The following is a 13094-nucleotide window of genomic DNA, read 5'->3' as shown; positions in this document are numbered from 1 at the left end:
TTGAATAGATGGACGAACGGACACATAGACAGATGCATGGATGGACGCATGAACGGACGCAGGGGCGGCTGCATGGACGAACGCAGGGACGGACGCACGAACAGACGCACACATGGACGGGCTGATGGACGCATGGACGGTCACACTGACGGACGCATGGACGGACGGAAGCAAGAACGAATGGACGGACGAATTCTTCGCCCCACTCTCCATCATTCACTCCGTGGATATGCTGCCATTTTTTTGCGTGGTAGTGGAATAGGCTTTAGCAGCCCCGCAGTCACGCGTCTGCTTTTTCTGTCTTCCCCCTGCCCTTCGTGCAAACCAGATGCCATAGTTTTGGCTGAACTCTCACACTTTCTTTCCTCTCTTACTCTCTCATTTTGTCTATTTTGTACAATTCAGCGAATTTCTTTCATTTTGTACCAAGTGTTGTTTCTTATTATTAACATATATATATATATATATATATATATATATATATATATATATATATATATATATATATATATATATATATATATATATATATATATATATATATATATATATATATATATATATATATATTTACTTTGTAGCGAGCAAACCAAAAGAGGGAAACAAATAAAATGTGCCATCAAGACTGGGTAAATCCCACTACTAAATACTGGCCCACTAAAAATGGCGCAAGAAACTGCAAGCCCTACAACAAATGGCTGCGAGGCGCTAGCCGAAGACCCCGAGTTCGTATAACGAGAGCACACTACGGAACGGGAAAGCAACGGCGGCTGCGAAGACACTGCGAAGGTCTACTCCAACGACCACGCGCCAGGGGACCTGTGAGAGGGGCGCCAAACAGAAGGTGACAAACAGCCCAACAAATTGAGTTCGCGTTACCAAAGCCACCGTCACGTGATAGTTCGTCGCTGCATATATCACAGGTGGTGGTAGCTATACTACCATATCAAAGCTTAACAAGGAGCGCTGCATAAAAGGCAGTGATGCAACATATCCGAAATACTTGAACGACATTTAAATGCGTTATCTTGACGAAGGAAAAGCTACCAGCTTCGCTATTTCATCGGTGTCTGCTAAAGCAGAGCTTGTTGAATATTGTTTAGTCCTAACCGTACGAGGGTGTCCCTAGAATAGGCTTTATTTCTCTCTCTCTCTGTTTTTCTTATTCGCGGCCACGATCGTGGCTTACTCGACCCTGAGGATGGCGGAGTGCTCGCGTGGATTGCAAAGTATCGCAAAGCAGCGGCACTCGCTCCAGCGTCCGCACTCTCTCCCCTTCGGTCAAGGTGGCTCACCCCTTTGTTCTATCGCCTGACCGCTTCCGCTTCGTTTCCCGGCTCGCTTTTTTTTTTCAAGGTATTGCTCGATTTCTCGACGAATCAGACAAAGAAACGCCCACCTGGAACGCTATATTCCTAAGTTTATTTCTGAGGATGCAAATTATCAAACAGCATTAGAAAAGAAAAAAAATGACAAACTTGCAATAAGCCGCGCAAGGCTTGGCACAGAAAAACTGGACAATTCTGAACACTAATCTCGTTGATTCTAAGTCGTTTCTAGGCTTTATCCAAGTTATATGGCTTGTTTAGAAACGGTAATAGCGTTCTTTAGTATTTCCGGTATTCCGATATTGTAAAGACGTATAGCGTAATACCGGATTGTGTGTGTCATGGCTGCCCCCACGTCAAGTGGCGTAAGAAGTGGAAAATTGTTAGCAGAACTACTAAATAAACACCACCCAAGCACTCCAGGGTTAACCAGCGACAGCTCAAGCATTCGGCCCCGGTGTTTAGCAGTGGGTTCAACCCGACGTGGCACTGCCGCCTTCCAGAACTATTGGTCCATATTCGCGCTTCTTAATGAGGTTAGACACGTTTGGCTTGGGTTTACCGCAGTGTTTATTTCAGGTGCCGCACATTTTGACTCGCATGATCACGGTCATAAAAAAGCGTAACGAGCGGTTAAATGCGTTTCGCAATGCGTGATCACAGTGGTTGTTCTTGAAACACAGGGGGGCACAGACGTCGCAGCCGAAGCCAAAGTGCCGCTGGAGAAACTCCCACTAGACACTTTCAGTTGGGCGTACGGAGAGGTATACGCTGTGAAAGTTACCGTTGCGTGCGCGGCGAGTGAAGTGCGCGACAACACTTTTAATTTAACGTACCTTAATGCGTTTCACGACGTTTCATAGACGGAATGCGAGATGCAAAGGTTTGTAATGCTTATCAGTGCACCGACGTCAGAATTATGCTAGGTCCCAGTAGCGTGGTCCCAGTATAATAACGTGGCCCCTGTGATCTGCACGAAACACATCCCAACTGCCAGGGGAAGGCCCACCAGCGTACAAGTCAGGCCGTGGCGTTCGCTGTGTAGATTTTTAGCATCGTTTCTGGGTGCACCGAATGCGCATGTTCACCTTTGCTGTTTGAACTTGGGTGTTTTGAACGCCATGGCACGCCGCGTTGTTGCAAGCGGTTGACTCCGGAAGCTAACTCCCACCGCAGACTATAGCGCACGTGTTTGGGTACGACACTGCGAACGACGTAACTGATAACACAGCCAATGAAGACCGCTCATGGCACCATGCACTGCCGGACGGTTTTTAGATGCGAAGAGGCTCTGACTAGCCTGTGTAACGCTGTCCTTCGTCCGCACCATGATCTCCTGGCTGCAGGTGTTGGGGCCGTGCCAAGTGGGTCACGCATTTTCTCGCAGTGCACACGTGTTGACGTCACACTCTCCCTAGCCTGTCGGCGCCCACCACGTGTCAGCTCACGCTTCATCCTCTCCACCCCCGGCAAAGCTCGAGCCCACTCCTCCCGTGGGCATAATCTCACCCGCGCCACCTCTCCCCATCTGTCAGCGAGAAGAAGCCGTGAAGGCGGGTGCGCTCGGCGCCGACAATGTGGTCAGCGCACCGCTGCTTGCCGGGCGATCTCGCCGACGGGCGGGACGTTGTCGCGGAAAGCTTCCCGCTAGTGTGCGCGTACCTTTCCGGGCTGTCACCGATGTTGCGAGGGTTAGCGAAGCCGACCGCGTTCGCGAATGGCGACGTCAACACCGAAGAGTCACGAGCCAGGAAAGCCGAACGCAAGCGTCGGCAGTAAAAGACGAGCGACACTGATGAGGTGCGAGTCAAGAACACCGATCGCGTTCGAGAATACAGACGGCGCACGGGTAACACCGACGAGACGCAAGCCAAGGAAGCTGAGCGCAAGCGTCTTCAGCGCATCCCGCCTCCCATGCCTTTGCGTTTCAAACAAACGTTTACGAAGACGAGCCCCCGCGGGGTACTGCAAACGTCTGGGCGTGGGAGGATCGTATGACCAGGCTTCACGATACCACCACACACTACCAGTTACAGAGGCGCATATACCCATCCCCTCACAAAAGGCTTAACAGGACGAAAGGCTTAGCAGGACGAAATGCTTAACAGGTGATTGACACATGGTATCTGCTCAGGAACGACGAGAACACACATGAGAAATTTTAACGCGCGAGTGTTAAGAAATACCCGACGTCGGTAGCGTCAATCCAACAAGTCCCAGCTGGAATCGAACCCAAGCATTTTGGGTACCAATGAAGCATTTTACCACGAAGCTACGCCAAGCCTTGGAACTACTTTTCAAATAGACGCTAATCTTTGTGAAACGTCACTAGGGAATGCAGTGCTGGCTATTCAATTTTATATACATTGCATACGTACCCCTTTGATACAGCTGTCAAGTCGGGTTAGCGTGAATTGTGGTTGGTTGCGATGCGCTGAAGTCGATTCATCTAGCAATGTCTGCAGGGCAAGCATATTCGCGAGCGTCAGCGCTTCATATCAGCTTGTGGTGTTGCGAATACGCGTGTTCCAGTTGGCATTGTTGCGTAAGTGCAAACAACTGGTTATATAAACACCTGCAATCTCTTCAACATATGTCTGTATATGCGACATTTGTACATTCATTCAGCGTCATTTCATGACGTGTCTTCAATAAAAAATTGCAACACTGTAATTTTTCTTCCGCCTGCTTCGCATTACGTGGATTCCCAGGTACGTGGAATCTGCCGAATTTTTTGTTTCTGCTAGCCATATAAAGCTTTCGCTGCAAAAGGCAGAATTTGTGTCATTAGAGATTTCAGGTGCACACCGTTGCCACTCACTATGCGTTTAAAATCATGGATTATTTTTATAGCGATAGGAATTATATCCATCATTCACGTTTACACACACACACACACACACACACATATATATATATATATATATATATATATATATATATATATATATAAGGGATTATAGGAAGTATCACGCAGGCTCTGATAGTATAGAAAAAGGAGTAATTCACACACAACGAACGTTTCAGCACAGTTTAGTCCGACGTTTCGACCGTGGGACCGGCCTTCGTCTGGGAAGGCCGGTCCCACGATTCCCAGACGAAGGCCGGTCCCACGGTCGAAACGTCGGACTAAACTGTGCTGAAACGTTCGTTGTGTGTGAATTACTCCTTTTTCTATATATATATATATATATATATATATATATATATATATATATATATATATATATATATATATATATATATATATATATATATATATATATATATATGAATGAAAAAATTACCAGCTGTGATTTTTTCTGGTAATTTTTTCATCCACTTGTCTTTCTTCTTATTTACATTACATGGGTTCTAATAACTTCCCCTGTACATTCCTTGGCATTACTGTCTGTTATATATATATATATATATATATATATATATATATATATATATATATATATGGGGAAGGATGCGCTATACATTAAGTATCTGCGCTAGAAGGCTCCTCATACTTTATAGATATCTGCTAGAGCACTCGTGTGTTTTCCAAGTTCCTCCTGTGGAATCAATAGCGAACTTTGCACCAATATCACGACCACCCTGAAAGACGAACAGAAACTGGCGCTGAACGGGCGCTCACAGTTACAACTGTTTATTCCTTGAGAAACATTCGCTAATAAATTCACTTTACGCAAGCACATGCGCAATGTGCTCGAGCCATCCTCTACTTATTCAGGCTATCGGGCACTTTCTGGTATCCTATTCTGCTCTAGTGTATATAAGGAAACTCCATGAAACCCTGCACACACCTAGAATGCCTCTGGTGGCGCTCGGCTTGCGTCTGAATCTGACGAAGCGCAGGGTTGACTCGCTAGCGTTCCGCTTATCTCTTCCGTGGATCAGCTGTACTTAACGCCCAGAATCTCTCGCGCAGACGAATCAGCTCTGCAGCTTTCAGGGCCAAGCGCGCGTTGGCGTTCAGAACGTGCAGCCTTTTGCGCGTTAGTGGCGGAAAAGGAAACTTTCAGCTGTGATGCGGTGGCGCCACATTTCGGTATGCTGGGCGTTACACCTACAGCGACGACATGAGTGATTCATACATACACTAATGCCAATCGCTGGGGCGTATATACAGAGCGACACGATCGGTCCTGGCTCGACGATCAGGGGTGATCATCGATTTAGAAACCCGTTAAGAGAGCACTATATGGTATAAATTAATATGTAGTTTGTCAAAAAGCGGTGTCGGCGTGGCAGTCTCCCACTGCGCGCTAGGACGCGTGCCGCAGAGTTTCGACACAGTTGCTTCCATAAATCAATCCCCGCTACGGAGTGTGTCAATTATATTGTAGATTTGGGGCACGTAAGACCCACGTATTAGTCTTCAGAGCGTACTGTGCTGTTATAAGTGCACAACCGGGGCTGCCGTTGGTCGCTACTTGCAGACCTTGTCTGGCGATAAAACTATCAGGCTAGCGCCATGGCTACTTTCTGGCTACTTTGATCTTGCATTTCGGTACATTTACGTACGATTTATTTTATTAATAAAACAGCAAGCATCTGTTAAGAATAACCGTTGGTTTTCTGTGGCCTATGCGTGCACGTCCTTTTTCGCTCGCGGCGCATGGTTCACGAGTGTCCCTGTCTGAAAACACAGGGACACTCTACGCCGACGTCGGAATTTCTGCGAAACAAGCTCTTTAACGCTATTGAGTTAATCATTTATTAATTTATTTGCAACTCACCTGTGGCTTGAACATAAAGAGGGGGAATATGTTCGTCAGGCGCTGTTGCTTATTCAAAATTATGTCACTTAATTTTGAATACTATAACAACTCTACACGTAATATCATTTTTTCCTATTCAGCTACAAATTCGGCACTAAAATAAAATAGTATGGCTTCTCTGATTATGACTTCTGGCTCTTTTTCGGATCTGCCAAACGACAATGCTCACAACAGGCTAAACGTGGTTTTTGAAGCGGGTTTCAACCCTGGGATTTTTTTTTCCCCTCAGAAGGCGTTCTACCGCAAAGCCACGCCACTGGTTGAAAAGTTTCTTGGCAAAATAAGCACTTTAGAAACACCGTGTACATATGGGAACGAAACGCAGATATATTATAGAGTGAAAGAAGATTAGAATCGCACCATGTCGTCACACCATGCGAATCGCGTAACGAAGGAGTAGTTTCAAGCTTTCAACCGTCACAGAGGGCTAAGCCGTACTTGCTTATCGTCTACGCGAGAAATGATGAAGTGCTGCTACGTATAAACGGGTTTTTTGTATTACGCATGCAATGCAACGGGCATACCTCGCAAGTAGGCGTCCTATGAGAATTCACAACGCGCGCTTAGTTGGACTAGTGGCTTCAGCACGTTGACGATGTGGGTGAGTTTCGAGGACATACACACCGAAAAGACAAGACATTATAACAGCGCTGTGCTTGTCCTGTCTATTCCCTGTTCGCCTCCCTGCCTTTCCTTGTATCTTTATCTCTCTCTCTCTCTCTCTCTTCCCTGTTCGCGTCCTCAAAGGGCACCCACCTCGTCGATTTACGTCGTGTTCTACGAAGGCTGCTCCGACAGCTTAGCGTGCTGACTGCGCTACGCATCCACGCAGCTTGCCTGGCAGTTTTTGTGTTAATTGCACCTTTATATTTCATAGAATCGGCGTCGGCAGGGTGGAAGGTTGCAATAGGCACACTTACCGCCCCTCAAAACACATCATTCACTTTACCCCACCCAAGAGACCAATGCTGTATTGAAACCAAACAGTCATACTGAATGCTATCTCATTGTTCTATGATTCAAGTATTATCGGAAGCTTGTAGCTATAGCGCGGACGAAGCCAACTTCTAGAGCCACGCGTTCGGCTGCTCGAGACAAGTACGATTCAGATCGTACAAGACTGGATGAAGAGTTCATGAGAACACTGTTTCAGCTATTGATGGCTGTTAACGTGGTGGAAAGCATCAAGCGATATACATGCTCCGTCCTACCTGTGTCCGGCGGCGTTTTCTTGCCAGTGAAGTACACCACGAAGACGTTCCAAGTGTCGTCTGTCGGGAACGCTCTGCCGCAGCTCTTCGCTTGGATCGGGGACAGGCTGCGGAACTGGCATTACACACATTCGGCGAAGCAGCACTGCAATATACTGCACAGAGGACCAACAAATAATACGTGAGCTCGTGACAGGATTGTCGTCCGCGCAATCTAGCTGCGATACTTCTGCTTTGAGAGCATACATCTCTGGACGCGTGAAATGGCCACAGCAACGCTCTCGATAGCAGACGTCGATTCGGTCACGCGCTAGCATGGTCCACATTATTTCGGGGCCGGCTGTACGTGACCTTGCGTCGCACGGCGCGCGAAAATTGTGTTCCCAATGTTTCTTCACGGCACAGTTGAGCCGGAAATAGTGCCATCAATCACATGGGTACTTTAACAGTTGGATGTCGAACAGACATGAGATCGCAATCGGCGTTTTATAATCTGACTGTGGTGGAATGTTGAACTACACGCGCAGTCCATCGCGTATAGTTTACATGATACCACTTGGTTATTCACTCCGTCATGCGCAGTCTGGCTTAAGCCATTTGCACCTTTGGAAACGAATCTCCAATGACGATGTAATAAATCATTATATGTGTTTTCTTTTTAAGCGCCCGCCACTTTCCCGTCAGTAACGCTACGTCACCCTCGTGCACGCATGCGCACAATAATTGAATTAGCCGAAAAATTGCCTCAGACTGTCTGGCCGATGTTTCGATAAGTGGACATATTTCAAAAGACGCCTCGCCACCCTTGACTTTGATTGGGGATAGTCTTGACGTCATATCCCATGATGACGCTAATCGCTATACCATATCTTCTCTCCATATAACGCTTTACAACCTTTGACAACTCGAGAAATGACGTCAACACCTGACCCACGTAAAACTAACTGGACAAGGATGACGAGCGCTTTTAGATAAAAATTTATGCACCAATCGAAATGTCAGCCAGCCTGTTTAAGGCACCTCAACCAGTTCCTTGAACAAATCTGCACTTGTTGCCACCCATCGGCTGCCGCCTTGGCATTCAATTCTGAGACGCGCGCACCACACGTGACTTAGAAGTCTAACAGCGCGCAGCGTCGCTTAAACTGGGCGCTACTTAATCGCGGAAATTCGCAGAGGACCGTAGAAAGGTACGCAACACTTATTCTTATGCTGAACAGGCATCCGTCGTCGTACCTTAACCACTAGTTGGTGCCAGTTCAACGTCGGTGAATCTTTCACCCGACCATGTCTGTCGAAGATGGTTACATGAAAGCGGCCCCTCTGTGCCGCACCACGTCCTGCCTGTGAAAGTTCAGAGGGGCGACTGGCCTCTCGCCGTCAGCACGGATGAACCGTCCGCGTCAGTTGAAGCGTGGCACGCCCATTACACGCGAATCGACGGAGCTCTCCGATACACGCTCAAGTTCAAGCCTTTCGCGTAACTCTTTTCGACTCCGGCTGTCAAAGAAGATTGAGCACGTTAATTCCTATAGTTAAGCCATGTCCTGTCCTTGACCCTTCCGCAAGGAACGATTGGACCGGGTGGCCACTTCTTTCTTTTTCTGGACCAGTGCCGAAAGCAATGCCACCTTTTCCCCTACATCACTGTGTTTAGGGTGGGAGTAGGTAGTGCTGGTGAAGCAAAATAAGCCCCCTCACGCCCTTCTTGACAAAGGAAATATGTGGTTCACAGGGAAGCAGGTGAATAAATAAGCTATTACAATGTGGAAAACTGAACTCAGACAATCAATAAAAGCTCTTACCGGTGGCTCTTTTTTTCGAGAAGAAAAACTGGGCTGTCGATCCGTTTCCGTACAGTGTACACGGAAGTATTAAGATAAAAAACAAAGCCTAAAAAATGTGCGGAATAAGTTACAGATGGGAAGGAGTGTATTAAAGAAGATCTCATGGACCAATCTTATATACTGTGCATCTCGGCCAGCGTGCGTATAGAGGAAAGTATTAAACGATAAAAAAAAAGAAGCAAGTTTTAAGAAGCTGAGAAAAAACAGTGAAAGAACACTGAGAACAAACAAAAGAAAAAATCTCGCGGACTGATGTTATACACTCTGAATCCCAGCGCTGCGTGCATAGTATACTTGCTGGGACGTCTATGGGGTTTGTTTATTGCGCACCAACCTGTTTATCGGTCTGATCGTCGACAAAACAACGTAATTTGTCAACCGCGCCCTATAAGGCGGCGGGACCGCACAACTGGCTTCCCCTGACGGCGTTCGCTGGCGACAAGCTCGACTCGATAATCTGAAGTTTATATATTCAACTCCTGCGTCCTTCCGAGAGAATGCTGGTAACTCTTTCGATTTTTTTAAGGCGTCCTTATTCACGCGTGACACGGCACATGATGTCTTGACGTTTAGTTTCTTGCTTTTTTTTGTGTTGATTTCTTCGTTATCGCTACGGCTAAGCGGCGTATGTTGCGATCCTGCCTATCATTAGGGCCTTTGCAGTGGCGTTGGCATTCCTGAAAGTGTCACGGTATCGCTTTTCTGAAAGCAAGGACGTTCACTGCAGAAGCGAAGTTGATGTGACTGGCTGTTTGCGAAGTACGCAGATGGTGCGTGGTATCACAGGGGCGAATGCATTAATATAGTACGTGGCCGAGCGTGTTGTTTTGTTTTTGTTTTCATGAAACTTGGCGTGATCGGGACGGGTTGATGACCTCGCCGTGTGGATTGGGTTGGTGTATTGCACGTTAGACGGGGCACTGACACCAATGTTTCGAGGCGAGTTCTGCCATACGAACCTCCTGCATGCGGAACGATCTGCATGTCCCTGGATTTCAATCGCCTGACGTTCTTTAAGGTGCATCATATTTAATAACACAAGCCACTATCACTTTTACCTTCAACGGAAACGCAACCGCCGCTGCCGGGATTCAATGTCGTGATCTTCGGGGGAACTTTCAAGCATGAAAACCTATATAGACCACTGCTGCGGCTGGTGCGAAAAACAATATGCAAGTGATATTGCGACATGATGTAAACGTGGCGAGAACGAAATTCGTGATGTCACCATGACTTCACTATGACTTCATTCGTATAGGGAGGAGGTTACCACATGAAATTGTCGCTTGGTCATAGGACAGCCGATCAAGGAGGCAGTACAAAGCCAAGTGAGGTACAAAATGTTCAACGAGGGGGAGAATGAATACACCGACCCAGAAGACTGATTTCACCTTCGAGTCGTCTTAGGCAAACCAAGGAACCCTGTCGATCGGCGTGCGCTGTTCGAAGATCAGGCATTCATCTTAGCCGTCATTCTCTCTGGACAACAGTGTAGCCGTCATAGCACTTGTCTGCGACGCTGCCCTCACGTCGCTGCCAATTTTGCAGAGCTGCGTGATGGGAGAGAGAATAACTAGTAAAGGCAGACCTGTTTAAGACAACCGGTGTGCTACCCCACACATGAGAACAGTATGGAAAGGTTAAAAGATGGAGAGGAAAAGCACAGAACACCGCATACGCGCACTCAGTCGCCGGCGCTGCGCCGTGCTCCTTACCGGGCTGCAGAAATTAGTGAAGAAAATTAAAGATGTAACCCGGGCATAAAAAGAAAGGCAACACGATGGGGCGACAGAACTCACGCCCTATCCTGTCGCCTTTCTTTGTTCTGTCTGCGTAGATTGCGTCCTTATTATTTCTTCGGTATGAACAAACTACCTCAACAACACGTTCCAGTAAGCTGCAGAAATTATAGGCGCCGTTTCTTTCCTCTAACCACCACCACTCAGTCGTAGTCCGTCACTCTTGCGTGGTACTCGACATCCCTGTCACGGCTGTTTGTCCAACTCTGTTTCTCTTAAAAACCTCAGTTGTGCCTTCGTCGTCTTAAGCTGCGGTGTCCACTGCATATACACGAAGAGTTTCAATAGACATTTGTTCTAGGCTATGTGAGAATCGGAACGATAGTAAACGTGCTCACGGTCCACTTAGACGCCTATTTAGCCACCTGTTGCGAGTATTAGGACATATGCATGCGTAATAATAATAATGTCAATTCTTGGGTTTGACGTATACCAAAACTACGATGTGGCCAAGGCATGCCCTAGTACAGCACTCTAGAAATTTCTATCGCGTGAGATTCTTGAACGTGCACCTCAGTCTATAGCACTCGATCTTCTTGTATTTTGTCTCCACTGAAATGCAGCCAGGATTCAGCCTTCGCATCAGCAATCAGGCACCGTATACCGCTATGTCTAAGGGGAGCAAAGCACAAGCATGCCTTCATTGAAGCTTAGTATAATAATTGAGGTTTCGGTCATTCTTTTTTTACCGAATTCGTGTTCTCCTCAGTCATTATCGGGAAAAATAACTTTTTACTTATATTTTCGTTGTTATCTTTGATGATTGCGCGGCTTATACGTATGCGATGGCGCGTCCTTTCAATGACATCTCGTTTCGCAAAAGTCGAAGGAAACCGCCTTAAGCCTAATCAGTTTCCCGCGCGCCTTCGGGGTCATCCCGTACCTCATACACAGTGGCCACGTCAGTCCATCGAGTGACGCCGCCTGCAGCCGCTAATCTATTCAACGGACGCGGCGCGCGTGCAGCCACACGCAAGCGTACATTTGAATATCTTCCCGTCTCCGCCACCCTTTCCACATTTACCCTTCTTTTATGAAGACACCGAACGTTGTATCCGTATAGGAACACTATAGGTGAAGGCTGCGCGGCTGCGTCATCTTGTCTATCTTGTCCACACATTTCTTGCGGCGCGTTTGGTTACAGCTATTCGCTCGGTTTCCCTTCTTTCTCTTTCGATTCTTGTTTGTATTTGACTCTTTCAAGATTGTTCTTTTTTGTCTTCATTTTATTTCATGTCTTCATTCTTTTGCACTAGCATGCACTGCATAAATAAGCCTGTTTATCCTACAGTGATTTTTATACTTTGCGTGCGGTGCGTGCGACGCATCCTTCAGTGCATTCCCAGTATATTTACACACTTAGGGTAAGTGCCGCCACTGCCTTTTCCGTTAACATGCCAAGGACGCAACTTACGGTGTGCGTGTGTGTGTGTGTGTGTGTGTGTGTGTGTGTGTGTGTGTGTGTGTGTGTGTGTGTGTGTGTGTGTGTGTGTGTGTGCGTGTGTGTGTGTGTGTGTGCGCGTGTGTGCGTGTGTGAGTGTGTGAGTGGGAGAGAGAGAGAGAGAAAGAGAGAGAGATCGCGGCGGTAATACGAACGGAAGAATAATAGACACACACGCATAAAGCTTGTTATAACTCTCTGATTTCGGCGGCGGCATCGCACGCGAGAAATCTGGCCAGCCTAAAAGCGGCCTTCGAAGGAACTGCCGTCGCTGGCGTATTTGTACGCGCTATTTTCCAATTACTGGTGCTCTCTGGATCATGGGCTATGCGGCGATGAGCCGTTTGTCATACGCCTTGTGATTTCACGCGGGTACATTTCAGTTAATTTTTGCCTGGACATGAACGAGTGATTATCATTGTTTTGTATAGCAAGGGAAGTGGTTTACTGCAAAGAACGTTGGTGAAGATACAATTTCAGGCATGGAGGAAGGCATTGCCCAGTGATAAATAAGTAAATAAATAAAATAAGTCCTGTACGCAGAAGCCAAGCTTCAATGGCTTCCATCTGCAGGACAGCACAAGGACTTATTTATTTATTGTCAAATAGTGCACTATAGTGCACTATAGAGCAATTGAAGGGTGGGGTACGTGAACAAAATGGAATGATAACAAGGCTGACATCACAGCAAAAAAA

General features: G+C 46.9%; 1 protein-coding gene across 4 annotated transcripts in view; it reads right to left on the bottom strand.

Annotated features, from left to right (window-relative positions):
- Nucleotides 1-13094, bottom strand: part of LOC119179440 (uncharacterized) — a 169595-nt gene that overhangs the window by 122537 nt on the left and 33964 nt on the right. The window contains exon 1 of one of the 4 annotated variants that reach the window (XM_075868479.1): nucleotides 7312-7424. The exons of the other annotated variants lie outside the window; for them this stretch is intronic. The gene's annotated coding sequence lies outside the window, so the exon portion shown is untranslated. Of the gene's footprint in view, nucleotides 1-7311; nucleotides 7425-13094 lie in introns of those variants that run through there. 4 annotated transcript variants of the gene reach the window in all.

The sequence above is a fragment of the Rhipicephalus microplus genome, chromosome 7 (genome assembly GCF_043290135.1).
Source record: "Rhipicephalus microplus isolate Deutch F79 chromosome 7, USDA_Rmic, whole genome shotgun sequence".
In the NCBI taxonomy this organism is placed as follows: Eukaryota; Metazoa; Arthropoda; class Arachnida; order Ixodida; family Ixodidae; genus Rhipicephalus; species Rhipicephalus microplus.
The sequence above is the reverse complement of the archived record's forward strand: the minus strand, read 5'-3'. Positions and strand labels throughout refer to the sequence as shown.